Source organism: Miniopterus schreibersii (genome assembly GCF_964146895.1).
Source record: "Miniopterus schreibersii genome assembly, chromosome: 8".
Taxonomy (NCBI): domain Eukaryota; kingdom Metazoa; phylum Chordata; class Mammalia; order Chiroptera; family Miniopteridae; genus Miniopterus; species Miniopterus schreibersii.
In genome coordinates, this window is record NC_138109.1 from 1,306,605 (window position 1) to 1,319,232 (window position 12,628).

The window sequence follows — 12,628 nt, forward strand, 5'->3', positions numbered from 1 at the left end:
CCCGCCGGCTCCGGGCAGAGGGAAGGGGCAGAGGACCTGCCCCACCACCGGCGGTCCCACCCCCAGGCTCTGAGGCCCCAGGTGCGAGCCTCCAGTTGTCATTCTGAGAAGCCGGAGCCCCAGGCGGCGGCCACACAGCAGGAGGCCCAGGAGCAGGGGCCTCGCCCCAAGCCGGGCTGATGGGGTCTCTACAGGGGGCTGTTTCTCCCTATGTCCACCCAGCCCAGAGCCCGGCCCCCAAGGGCACCGCAGCCCCCCCAGGGCCCTGGGGAGAACCAGGCCTCCCTGGTGTGGGGCAGGCACTCGGTCGGCTTTCTTCCTCTTCAGATTTTTATTTTGGGGCCCCTTTGTTGACGCGTGTGACCCGCTCCCGTCTCGAGCGGCAGCCACAGGCCCAGCGTGTGGGAACCGAAGCGATAAATTTGTCTATAAATAGTTGGGTGGCGGCCGTCAGGGTGTTTGCTCAGTGTTAACCCATTCCTCCACGTGCTGTCTGGACAGGGAGGGAGCGCTGGCGGGGGCACTGCAAGGCCCAGCCGAGCACATTTCGTCCCCAAACACTTTGTCCCCAGGTGGGTGGGGCAGACACAGCCTTGTCCCCAAAGCCTCTGCACCGTGGGTGGCCCGCAGCAAGCAGGTGTGACTGTCCCACCTCAGTCCCTCCCCTCACACTCCACTTAAGCCTCTGAATTTGCAGTAACAGTGTGTTTGTGGGTGTTGGGGTCCCTTCCCCACACCCACCCTCTGAATTTTCAGTAACAGTGTGTTTGTGGGTGTTGGGGTCCCTTCCCCACACCCACCCTCTGAATTTGCAGTAACAGTGTGTTTGTGGGTGTTGGGGTCCCTTCCCCATACCCACCCTCTGAATTTGCAGTAACAGTGTGTTTGTGGGTGTTGGGGTCCCTTCCCCACACCCACCTGGTCACGTGCTGAATGACTGCTGCCTGTGGCCTGTGCAGACCCATGTCCCTCCGGGTTCCCCCTTCTCTTCCCCCACTGAGGACCCAGGGCCCACAGTGCCCTCGGCCTTGTGGCCTCAACTCACCGGGCTGAGCAGGGAAGGAGCCCGAGGCCCCTGGACCAAAGGAGGCGGCGTGGTTACTGTGGCCACCAGGTCCCGCCCCCAGCAAAGCCTCCTGAAGCCCAGCTTCGACGGGGGCCTCTGAAAATCCAACATCTAGCAGCTGTGCCCAGCCCCGGGGACCGACACCCGGTCCCTGGGGCTCTTCCTGGGCCCTCCGGCCCGTCTAACAGGTGGGCGCGTCCTTGTTGTGGGCACGGTGGGGGCGAGGGATGCTCGATGGGGCCAGAGCCACGGGCGCTGCTGGCCAACGTTGCCGCCCTTGTTGGGCGTCGGGGCTGCCAGACGGTCCTGTGATGACAGTGCCAGGAACAGGGTCCCCCCATGCATGTGCCTGTGGCTTGGAGCCTCCTGACAGTCTCCCAGGGTGGATACACCCCTCTTTTACAAGGGGGGCAGGTGTGTGAGAACCGGCAGGAGGACCCGAGAGTCAGCCGAGGCGGTGGCGGAGAGAGTGCCCGGGGTGGGGCCTGGGCTGAGGACAGAGCCTGGCTTCACTGTGGTGGGACAGTTTGGGGAGACCCCCCCCCCCGATCCTGTCGGCTTTGGTGATGCTAAAAGCACACTGTGGACTCAGACAGATACCTGCACCCCAGTGTTCAGAGCGGCATTATCCACAAAGTGAACACATGGAAACGGTCCAAGTGTCAGGGCCGGGTGGATGGACCGATAGACTGTGCGGCAGGTACAGACAATGGAGTATTATTCAGCCCTGAAAAGGAACGAAGCTCTGATGCCTGCTACAGCGTGGATGGACCCTGGGGACATCATGCGGAGTGAAATAAGCCAGACACAGAAGGGCAAGTGCTAGGACGCTGTTCAGATGAGGTCTCTGGAGGATTCAAACACACAGAGACAGAGAGCGGGATGGGGGTGCAGGGCCTGGGGCCCGGGGTGGGGAGTGAGCGTTTAACGGGGACAGAGGCTCAGGTCAGGAAGATGGGACGTTCTGGAGATGACGGTGGTGACGGCTGCACGTCCGTGTGACCGTGTTTAAGGCCACTGAGCTGCACAACGGTCAGGTTGTTGCATTTTATGTTACGTGTCTTTTACCACAATTTTTTTAAAAAGCACCCCGTGGAGTTGCCGAATGTGAGGTTCCGCAGCTGGTGTCTGGAGCCAGCCCCCCATTGACATTGAGGAGGTCGGGGGGGGCCGGGCCCCTCTGGTGCATCCACAGCGGGGGAGGTAGAGGGTCCCGGGGGACACCCCGCCCGCCGCCTGCTCGCGCGGCGCTCAGCACGGGCCCGGGAGCGTGGGCTGTGATTTAGAAGAGAAACAGGGAGATGTGAGCGATCCGCGGCCACCTCGCCGCCCCGGGGCTCGGGGAAGTGGCGTATTAACCACGGGCTGCAGGAGAGGAGAGAAAGGCCAAATCCCGTCTCTCTGAAACAAAGAGGCTTTTTACCGGGAACAAGCCTGATAAAAATTACAGTGGCGTCGCCTGCCCGGGGCGATGGAAGATGAAATGGGGACGGCCTGGGCGAGGGGCGCGGCGGTCCCCCGAGCACTGCGCGGGTAAATGACCGCCTTGGAATAACGCGCGGGCTTCTGGTAGGGGCCGGGTGGTGCGGGCCGCCTGCGGTGCCCCCGACCCCGCGTCGGCTCCGCTGGATGGAGACCCGGAGGCCGGAGCGCCCCCGGGCCCCCATCTCCGTCTGCTTCCCCTTGGCAGCTGGGCCGGCTGCAGGCGGGGCTGAGGAGGGCAGAGGGGTCCCCGGGAAGTGGTGGCCTGCGATGCGTGCCCCCGGCCCCCGCTGGTCGGTGGGCAGGTGGCCCCAACCTTGAGTAGGCTGAGCTGGGCCGTGGCGAGCGAGCAGCGGGGACTCATTCTCAGGGCGTCCAGTGTCCCCGGCTCTGAGGAGGTGCCGCTTGGGCTCCACTCCCAGCAAAGGCCTCATCTGGAACCTTAATCCATTTCGTGCGTCAGTTTCTGCGTCTGTGAAACGGGTAGACCGGTGACCTGCTTCACAGCGCCGCAAGCAGACTAAGATTCGAGGGGCAGGTGGGGGTACCCCAGCTGTGGAGGGGGGGCCTGTGACCAGTGGGGACCCCCGGCCGCATTTGTAGGGGTCGGGGCCCTCCAGCCCGGCTCTGTGTCTGCTCCAGGCTGCTGTAACAAAGCGCCATAATCTAGGGGCGTAAAACATTTATTCCCTCACAGCCCCAGAGGCCTCCGTCATCCTGTGTCCCCCCACCCCCTTTGTCTCTGTGTGTGTCTGTCTCTTCTTCCTATAGGGACACAGTTGTGTTGAATTAAAGCTCACCCACCCTAGTGACCTCACCTACCCGATCGCCTCTGCGGTGACCTGTCTCCAACTCGGGTCTCATCCACAGGAACCAGGGTCAGGGCAAAACGTGTGGGGGAACACAGCTCCACCCACAACGGTCTTGGGGACATCTAGGTGACAGGAGGCACTGGAGGCCAGTGGAGCACCTGGCCCAGAACCCGAAGGACTGGCCACCGCCTGCTCTGGGCCTTGGACAGGTCACAGTTGTTCTGACCTCCCTTCCTCCTCTCCAGAGGAGGCGACGCTGTGGGCTGCCCCAGCCAGCTCCATCTTGGGAACAGGTCACAGGCCTGTGACAGTGGCCAGGCCAAGCAGTGGCACCTTGTCAGGGTTGGGGAGGGAGGGAGGCCTAACTTCTTTGTCTGGAAGGCTCCCACACCGGGGCCCTGGCAGGAGAGGCTGGGACTGGGCCCGAGCAAGACCAGAGGCCAGCGCCAGCCCTGCGCCGCCCCGGCGTCCCCAGACCCTGATCACATTTGGTGCCATCGGCCCGGCAGCTGGGCTTCTCGCCCTCGGGTCCCTGTGAGCAAGGTCCCGGGTGCAGGCTGGGAATCTAAACGGCAACTGATTATTATTAATATTTAGCATGTTTGCAGGGGCGTCTTTTCTCAGAGCTATTAATTGGCTGCATTAATAGCAGCCGCGCTCCGGGCTCAGAAGCCGCGGCCACTTGGTGAGGGGAATGCCAATGAGCGCGGCCCGAGGCGGCCGCAGCCCTCGGCGGCTCCAGGGGCGGTGGGTCCCCGAGCACCGTGGGCGCCTCCCTGGGCCGGTCCTGGAGCCAAGATGCTCGGTTCTTGGCTTACAGGCAGGGTTGACAATGGCTGGGGGACAGTCAATCACGGTTGTTGTGGGTGATTGAAGTATGTGAGCCGTCAATTCCCGGTTCCCTTTCTAGCAAACGTTTTCTGGAGGTGGGTCTGCAGGACGCTCCCTGCAGCCCAAGAACCCCTCCATCGAGGACGGGGCTCCCCTTGCCTGACTGCTCTTGGCAGGAGCTTAACAGCAGGGAAATCCTGTTAGAAACAAGAGTGTCTTACTTCACCATTTTATCCGGTGGCCTCCGTGGACCCAGCTTACTGAGTGCTCCTCTCTGCCCCCACCCCCTTCCCTGAGCACAGATGAGATGGTCTTCGTGACAGTCACAGCTTGGGTGGACTGCAAGCTCTGGGGCGGGGAGAATGTGTTGTGGTGTCTGAGGGGCCCCGTACCCAGCAGTCCTTGCCGCCTGGTTCGAGAGAATAAAGAACAGTCAGAAGGTGGGAAGCGTAGTCCCACCAGCTCAGAGGGCTGGGGCCTATGGCTGAACCCCAGGATCACAGATGTGCCACCGCAGCCCTGGAGTGCTGGGCCAGGCAGGCTACTCTGCATGGCTGAAGGGGGGTCAACCCTGAGGAGCAGCAGAGAAATGGGCTCCCTCCCAGAGGTGGGGACAGGGCCAACCAAGCCCAGATGCTCTCCCAGATGAACCACTCAGAGTCTGGGTGGGTGAGAGGAGCAAGGGGGTCATGTTAATGGGGCTCATCCTCAGGAAAGGAAAGTCAAGAATGGAAAGTGAGGGTTTCAGCCTTTAACTTTTCTGTTAACAATTGCCCTCAAGATTGTCCTTCCATCTATCCATCCATGCATGCATCCATCCATCCACCATCCACATCCATCATCCATCTACCATCACTCATCCATCATTCATACTCCATCCATCCATCCATCTATCCATCATCACTCATCCATCAACCATCCATCATTCATCCACCCATCCACCCACCATCAACCATCTATCCATCCATCCATCCACCCACCATCCATCCATCCATCCATCATCTGTCCATCATCCATCCAGCCATCATCCACATCCATCATTCATCCACCATCCATCCACCATCAACCATCCATCATTCATCCACCCATCCACCCATCTACCCATCATCCATCCATCCATCATCCATCCATCCATCCATCCATCCATCCATCCATCCATCCATCATCTATCCGTCCATCATCCATCATCCATCATCCATCCATCCATCCATCCATCCATCCATCCATCCATCCATCCATCTATCATCTATCCGTCCATCATCCATCCATCCACCATCCATCCATCCACCATCCATCCATCCATCCATCCATCATCTATCCGTCCATCATCCATCATCCATCATCCATCCATCCACCCACCATCCATCCATCCATCTATCATCTATCCGTCCATCATCCATCCATCCATCATCCATCCACCATCAACCATCCATCATCCATCCATCCATCCCCCATCTGTCCACTATCTACTCATCCATTTGTCTGTTTATCCACTCACACACCCATCTGTTCTTCCATGTAGTCATTTATGCACCTCATCCATTCATCCATCCATGTCCTGAGTCTCCTGTGGGACAAGAGGAAGGCCGTCACTAAGTGCTGGGACACTTATCCAGCCGTTGTCCCACTGGAGTGAGAACACTGGGGTTGCACAGTATGGCGTCCAAGAACTTCAGAATCAAGACTAGATAGTCCTGACCAGCTGCGTGGCCTTGAGCATCCCTGATGGACAAAACGAGGGAAGTCCCTTGGTGACAAGATGGGGTTACTGGAGAGGGTCAGTCACAGGGCGTGTTTCTCCCACTAAGAGGCAAGTTTGTGGGCTTCCATGTGGCAGGCTGGGGTGAGTGAACCAGATCTGCATGGATGGAGCATCCCAGACTTCCAAGGGGACCTTTGGCTGTTTTTAGGAGGCTGGCTCCCTTTCCAACCCTATTCCTCCAGGGTGCATGCCTCTCATTTCGGCATTTCTGACGCAGGCTACTTGCCCACCCCCCTCTTGAAGCCACAGCAGTGGCTGCCACATCCCAGAGGACATGTGTGGGCACAGATCACCTTGCCTGCACCCAGCTGCAGGTGGAGTGGACCTGGGGTGGGAACTGTAGCTCTTTCTACAAGTTCCAGGGGACACAGATGCCATGGGCCTGGGAACCCCACTCTGAGAACCCCTGCTTTAGAGGGCCAAACTGTCCCTAAAACATCCAACACAGCTGGGTCCCTTGCTCCTGACACCTGACCAGCTCAGCCCGCCGGGCACGTGACTCCCCAGGAAGCTGCAGGCTCACGCGGTCCCTCAGCAAGCTGCTCTGTGGCCATCGCCGGCATGTCTGTGGCCTGTGGGCTCAGGCTCTGTCCCTGGACTCCTTGGCCTGACCCACAGCTGGACCCCACACTGTATGGTCCTTCCTCCAGGGACATTTTAGATCTGCCATTGCCTCCTGCGCACACCTGAGCTTCTTCAGGTGAGGGGGCTGTTCCTTAGGTTAGTTTCCCCCCCAAGATGAGGTGACATCGGTCTGAGCCCTTTGACTGGAGAAGTGTCCCTCGGCCCCCAGCCCCCACGCATCCTTGCGTCCAGCACCGTCGCACTCGAGGACACAGCTTTGCCGAGCAGGCCAGTGGGTGTCCCACAAGAAACCACCACCCGTTTGAGAGGTGTGGCATGAATCTCTGGGTTCAGAGGTCATGGGGTGAGGATTCCTAGGGGCGCACTCCTGGCCTGGGGCCCACTGCTCTGCCTCATGGGCTCCAAGAAGGGGGTTGCTTTAGAAGTTTCCAGATTGGCCCTGACTGACCCGGATGTCCCTGACTGGGGAGGAGGCCTGTAACGATGTCCAGCCCAGGGCTTTGGGGGAGCCAGCTGAGCCCTGGCCTGTGCATCAGCCCCCCTCCCCCACCATGGTGTTACTGTCACCACCCAGGGAGGTCGTGTTTGTCGGGAGGAAATGTGACTTTTGGGGGCCTGGCCACTTCAGTGTCACCGGTTAATGAGTGAGGGAGGAATACAGGAGGCACGTCCATCAGCTCTGGGTCCAAGAAAGCGGGGGGGACTTTCAGAGCTGGTTCCACAGGGTGGCCAGGACGGTGTGCAGGGTGGACTTCAGGCGGCGGCGGCCAGGGATGGGCGGCCACCGGGATAGGCTGTGGCCGGTGCGCATGTCCTCACTGGGCAGGGCTGCGCATCCCCAGCTCCACAGGGAGTGGGCGACGGCCGAGGGTGGCCGATGGCTGACCTTGCAGGGCCTGGGTGGAGTTGACTTCGAACTGTCCTTGCCACAAGCTCCTTCAGCAGAGGGCTCCCACAGGGTGTGTTTCTGAGCAGCTCGCTTGTGGGGGGTCACGGCAGCCCCTCCTTTTCTCTCTCTTCCAATGACCTGTTCTCCCCATTTGGGGGGATGGTGGTGGCCCCCCCAATGGTCAGTACCAGGTCATCAGAGAACAATTTGCTTTTGACCTATGACCCCACCAGATGGGCTGTGATGAGGGGGGCGGGAGAAGGTGAAGATTTCAGGGGGTCACTCTCAAGCTGGGCACTGGGCACCCTGCTGGCCTCCCCCATCCCAGCCCCACCCAGCACCACCATCCTCGGAGGGTGTTGAAGAAGATGACGGGTGATTGGCCCGAGGCGATTTTCTGCCTAAAGCCCAGAGTTAAGGATGAGCTGGACCAGGGCAGGGGGAACCCTGGCCGGGACGAGGGGTCCCCGAGACCAGCGAGACTAATTAAACGTGTTCTCTGATATACTCGGACCTGAAGGAATCGCACCCCGCTGTGCACAGGTGGATAAAGACCTGGGGTTTTTCAGGGTAGGTGCTCTTAATCAGAGCTTTAACTGAAATCATTGTAGATTCACACGCAGTTGTAGGCCTGTGAGAGCGGGAGACCCTGTGCCCTTGGCCGGTTTCCCGTTTCCCTGATGCCAACAGTTTGCAGGGCTCCAGTGTGCGCGGTGCTGACAGGGATACAATCCAGGGATACAATCGAGGGCGTGGATACAATGTATCCTCCTCCTGAGCGGCTCTGACTCGTCCGCGTGCATTGAGCTCTGCGTCTGGGTAGATCTGTACCGGCCACCACGGGCAGGATGCGGAGCCCCTGGGACGCCTCAGCTGGTCCTCCTGTGGCCTCCTGGCCCCCTGCGCCCGCCCCCCAACCACTCCCCTTTACCTCCTCTGATGTTGCTACAAATACAAAGTCGGCTCCTCTATTTAGGGAAGCCCCCCCCCCAGCGCCCCCACACCTTGCTGCTTTCAGGAGAGGCCTCCCGAAAAAGGTGAAGCCCGAGCCGGTGGTCAGCCAGCCCCTCTCCCCTCGGCGCCTGGAAGGGGGGCCCACGGAGGCCGGCCGGCAGCTCCCTGGGCCAGGCAGGAGGGACAGAAGGGCCCCGGGAGGCCAGCGTCTGCTTGTTGGCTGATGGTGCAACGCTCCCCACGGCCCTGTACACCATCGTGGGCCGGCTGGGCGGCCGGTGTCCAGAGGCCAGAGCCAGGGCAGAATCCCCTATGGCCAAGCAGGGGCGTCCTGGGAGGGAGCCGGCCCCGCGGAGAGGGTGTGTGGGCAGGGTGAGCTCTCCACTCTCCGTGCCCTGGGCCTGTTGGCCGTGTAAACCGTCCCCACGAGGGTGTCATCGGCCAGCACTGGGAAGCCCCTGTGGGATCCCTTCTGCCCATTGAGGGGCACAACCCAGGGCAGCCGGACACAGCCCTGCAGACTCCTGCTTGGAGGAGGAAGGGGGAGGTGGCCCAAGTCCCACAGACGGGCTTTCCCTCTCCCTTCTTTTTGGGGTCCCCAAGTGGAGGACAGCCTTGCCCTCCCCACCCAAAGGGCTGCAGGAGGCAGGGGGCTGGCTGAGGCCACATGGATGTATTTTCAGGGCTCTATCGCCTCCCCTCGCACCCTCCTCACGGATCTCGGGCACACTTAACACACACGCAGCACCCACACTCTCACGTGCTCTGTCTCTCGGGCCCAACCCAAACGGGCCAGCTGGTTTAGTGGTTCTGAAAACGCCACCAGACAGCAAAGGGGAAGCAGGCACTGACTCTGAGAAATTCCTTCCCGGTCCCCAGCCCAGGAACAAGGCTTAAGTCCGCCTGGTTCCCCAGGAGCCAGCCGCTGGAGCTGCAGCCTCAGGGAAGGAGCCAGTGGTCTCTCTACCGGTTATAACCACCCTCCCGGAGGGACACTGCTCACTCGGCCGCCAGCCTCGTAGGGACAGTGCAGGAGGGACACCCTGCGCTGGCTCCTGGAGCCCAGCTGTCCCTACTCGGGGCCCCTCCCTCCAGACCCCGATGTATGGATGGGGCTCTCTAGGAGGTGGTGGGGCGCCCGCTGGTCAGGGCTGATTAACATGCGCATGGGCGGGGGGGGGGGGACTGCGCAGAAGGCTCCCACTCTGAGGCTGGAAAAGACCCAGCCCTAAACTAAGGGCCTAGGGACTCGGGGGCAGGATAGGGGCTGAGAACTCGTTGGCTTCCAGCCCACTGGGTCCCCAACTGGGGAGCAGCTGGGTGTTTCCACTTCCCTGACCCGTGTTAGGAAACCAGATGACCACAGCACGTGCCCTGAAGGGTACGCGACAGGCCTCCACACCGGGCTCCGGCATCTAATTCACCAGGAGCACAGTGGTCGGGCCGGGCCCTGGCGCCGGCAGCCTGTGCCCCGTGGCCCGTCGAGTGGCCGTGGCTCAGGATCGCCTGCTGGCTGCCAGACTCCAGCCGCCCTTCCCCTCCTCCTATCACAGCCGCTGACCTCCCCCCCCCCAATCCTCCCTGATGTTATGATCTTGATAGGTGTCCCAGAAAAATTTTTAGGACTGATGGACTCAGTCATGAGCCCCTCTCCTGAAACTACCGCAAAACCCAAATGAGGGACCCGAGGTCTCCCGGGCAGTAAATAACACACATCGCACAGCCGGTGTCCAAAGTCGTAAAAAGCCCGTGTTCCCGGCTCTGCATTCCAACCTTCGAGAGAGCGCTGGATATGCACCAGTGGTCACCGGCCCGGGTGGCGGGGCCGGGGCCGGAGAAATGCGTATCCAGCCCAGGGCAGAGGGCAGGGGGCAGAGGGAAGGGGGCAGGGAGCTCCTGCCTGGGCCGGCCCCCTCTGGGTCCCCTGGCCGCTGAGGAAGATGGTCTCTCCAGCTCCTCGAGGACCCTGGGGAGAGGATAATTTGCGCTTGGCCTGCCCTGTGGCTCCGGCGCCTCTGGGCAGCTCTCTGCTTCCTCCAGGGCCTTGGGGCTGCTCCTGACACCCCATTTTCTCCAAATGCTTCTGCACGGTAATTAGGCCACCTGTCCCCCAGCAGAACGGAGACGGGTTTTCCTGGCGCTTGGGGCAGTCACTTAATCCCGTGCCCGCTGGGGGTGGAGGCCCCACTCAGCCTCCTCTAATCAGCAGGAAACACGGCCACCGCCACGGCCACCGAGCTCGCCTGAGCTGTTTGCTCGGCCCGTACATTAAACACACCCTCAAATGTCGATTGCCCTCCAGCAGGTGAGGCGTTTGGGGAAGTAGAATTCAAACAGAAAATTAAAATGAAAACAACACCCCCCCCCAAACAAAAAAGAGCCCTGAGATGCGTGGGGGGGACATCGCGCAGGGACCCACACGGTAGCCTCGCCGATTGCTCACTGCCCTGGAGCTCAGCCACCCCACCCCCCGGGAGTTAGGGGCGCGTGTGGGGGGCCTGTTTGCGAGCTCTGCACAGTCCCCAGTTCCCAGTAACGAGGTGGCACCTTAATCACCCCCTTGGGACCGGCCTCTGCGCCCCGCGGGCAGGGAAGGTATATGGGGGAGGCTCCAACCGAAGCAGCCGGGATCCTTAGGGCGCCGGGCCTCAGCTGCAGCTCCTTTGAAAGGATCCTGCCGATCAATTAAAAACATAACAATTACTTCTGTGAATGCTGCTAAATTAAATAAGTGGTATCCCCAGGATGTTTTTTCCTCAAAGACTTTGGTTTCTTTGGAAGGAAAACATTTTGTTCCTTCTCCGCCCGGCCTGTTTGCAGCCAGCGTGAGGGGCCCGTCTCCATGGGGACTTCAGCTTCTCCCGCCCACGTCACTCAGGGAGCAGGGAGGGGCCGAGGCCAAGGGCCAGAGTGACCGCGGCGGCCGGGTCACTTTCGCAGGTTTTTCAAAAGGCCAGACTCGGGCGGAAGCGTCTGGACAGAGGTCAGGAGGCTCCAGCGGGCGAGGCGCCCTGCGCTCCCCACGCCTTCTCTGACTTTAAAAATCTCATTATAGTGAAATTCAAGTAACGTTACGAATTAGCCATTTTGAAGCGAAAGTTCAGTGACGTTTAGCACATTCTCAAGGTTGTGTAACGGCCGCCTCTGTCCAGTTCCGAACATTTTCTTCCCCCAGAGGAGACCCCACGCCCACTGACCGGCCCCCAGCCCCAGCCCCAGCCGTGTGAGCTCCACCTCGCCGGGCTCGCGCTCTGGGCGTTCCGCAGACACGGGCTCGTGCGGCGCGTGGCCCCTCGCGGCCGGTTCTCTCGCTCAGCGTGGCGTTTGCAGGCCCGCCCGCGGGGCAGCCTGTCGGCGGTCGGTCCGTTTCGTGGCTGGGTGGTGCTCCGCCGTGTGGACGGGCCACGTGCGCCCGCCCTTCACCTGCCGAGGGGCACCCGGTGTGCCTGCCTTTAGGGGAACATGGCTACGGTGCTGTGAGTGTTCACCGGTCCTTTCGGTTCTTCGGGTCGATACCTGGAGGGGGCCCTTTCCCCCGAGTGACCCGCCCCTTGCTCTCACTATCGCTCCCCAGCCCACAGTTTAGGGGCTGGCATATGTCCGGGTGGCACTATCTTGGCACCAAGGCTATCTTAGGAAGAACCCCGGACAGATAAACCGGGGACCCTCCTGCCCTTTCTCTCAGCCTGTGACCTGCGGTCGCATGAGCCCCGTGTTCGTGACCCCAGCAGGCCTCTGCCCTAACCTGCCGAGAGGCCGTCGGGAACGTCCGGGGCCCTGTTGGCCCCACTCGACTGTCCAGAGTAGGACAGATGCCCCAGGAACCCAAATTCTGAGTCCTCCCGAGAAGGCGGGACGTGTGTCCATCCAGCTGCAGACACAGGTCGGATGGTTCTAGAACGTGGCTTTCCCACCAGCCCCAGGTGGGGTGCCCAGTGTGTCGACCCCCCCGCCGTCCCCACACCTGTGGGCCGTGGGCGGCTCCTGTCCCCGCTCTTCTGAAGCGGAGCGGGTGACAGGTTCTTGGTCCCGCGTGTGGCCGCGGGGGACACGGAGGACGCCGGCTCCTGAGGGAGCTGGTGGACTCGCCGTGGGGGGGGGGGCGGCTCTAACGTGGGGGAGGGCTGCTGGGTCAGGAGGAGCGGCGGCGAGGTCACGGGGGGAGGAGGGGTGGTGGCCGGGCACGTCCTGGCCTCCTGGTACCCCGGGCCGCCATCCCGTCCCTGTCCCGGGGGGCCCCTGAGCCC

The 12,628-nt window shown here is 61.4% G+C and overlaps 1 protein-coding gene across 3 annotated transcripts in view; it reads left to right on the forward strand.

Annotated features, from left to right (window-relative positions):
* PRDM16 (PR/SET domain 16) overlaps positions 1-12,628 on the forward strand; it is a 266,524-nt gene that overhangs the window by 74,232 nt on the left and 179,664 nt on the right. The window lies entirely within an intron of this gene.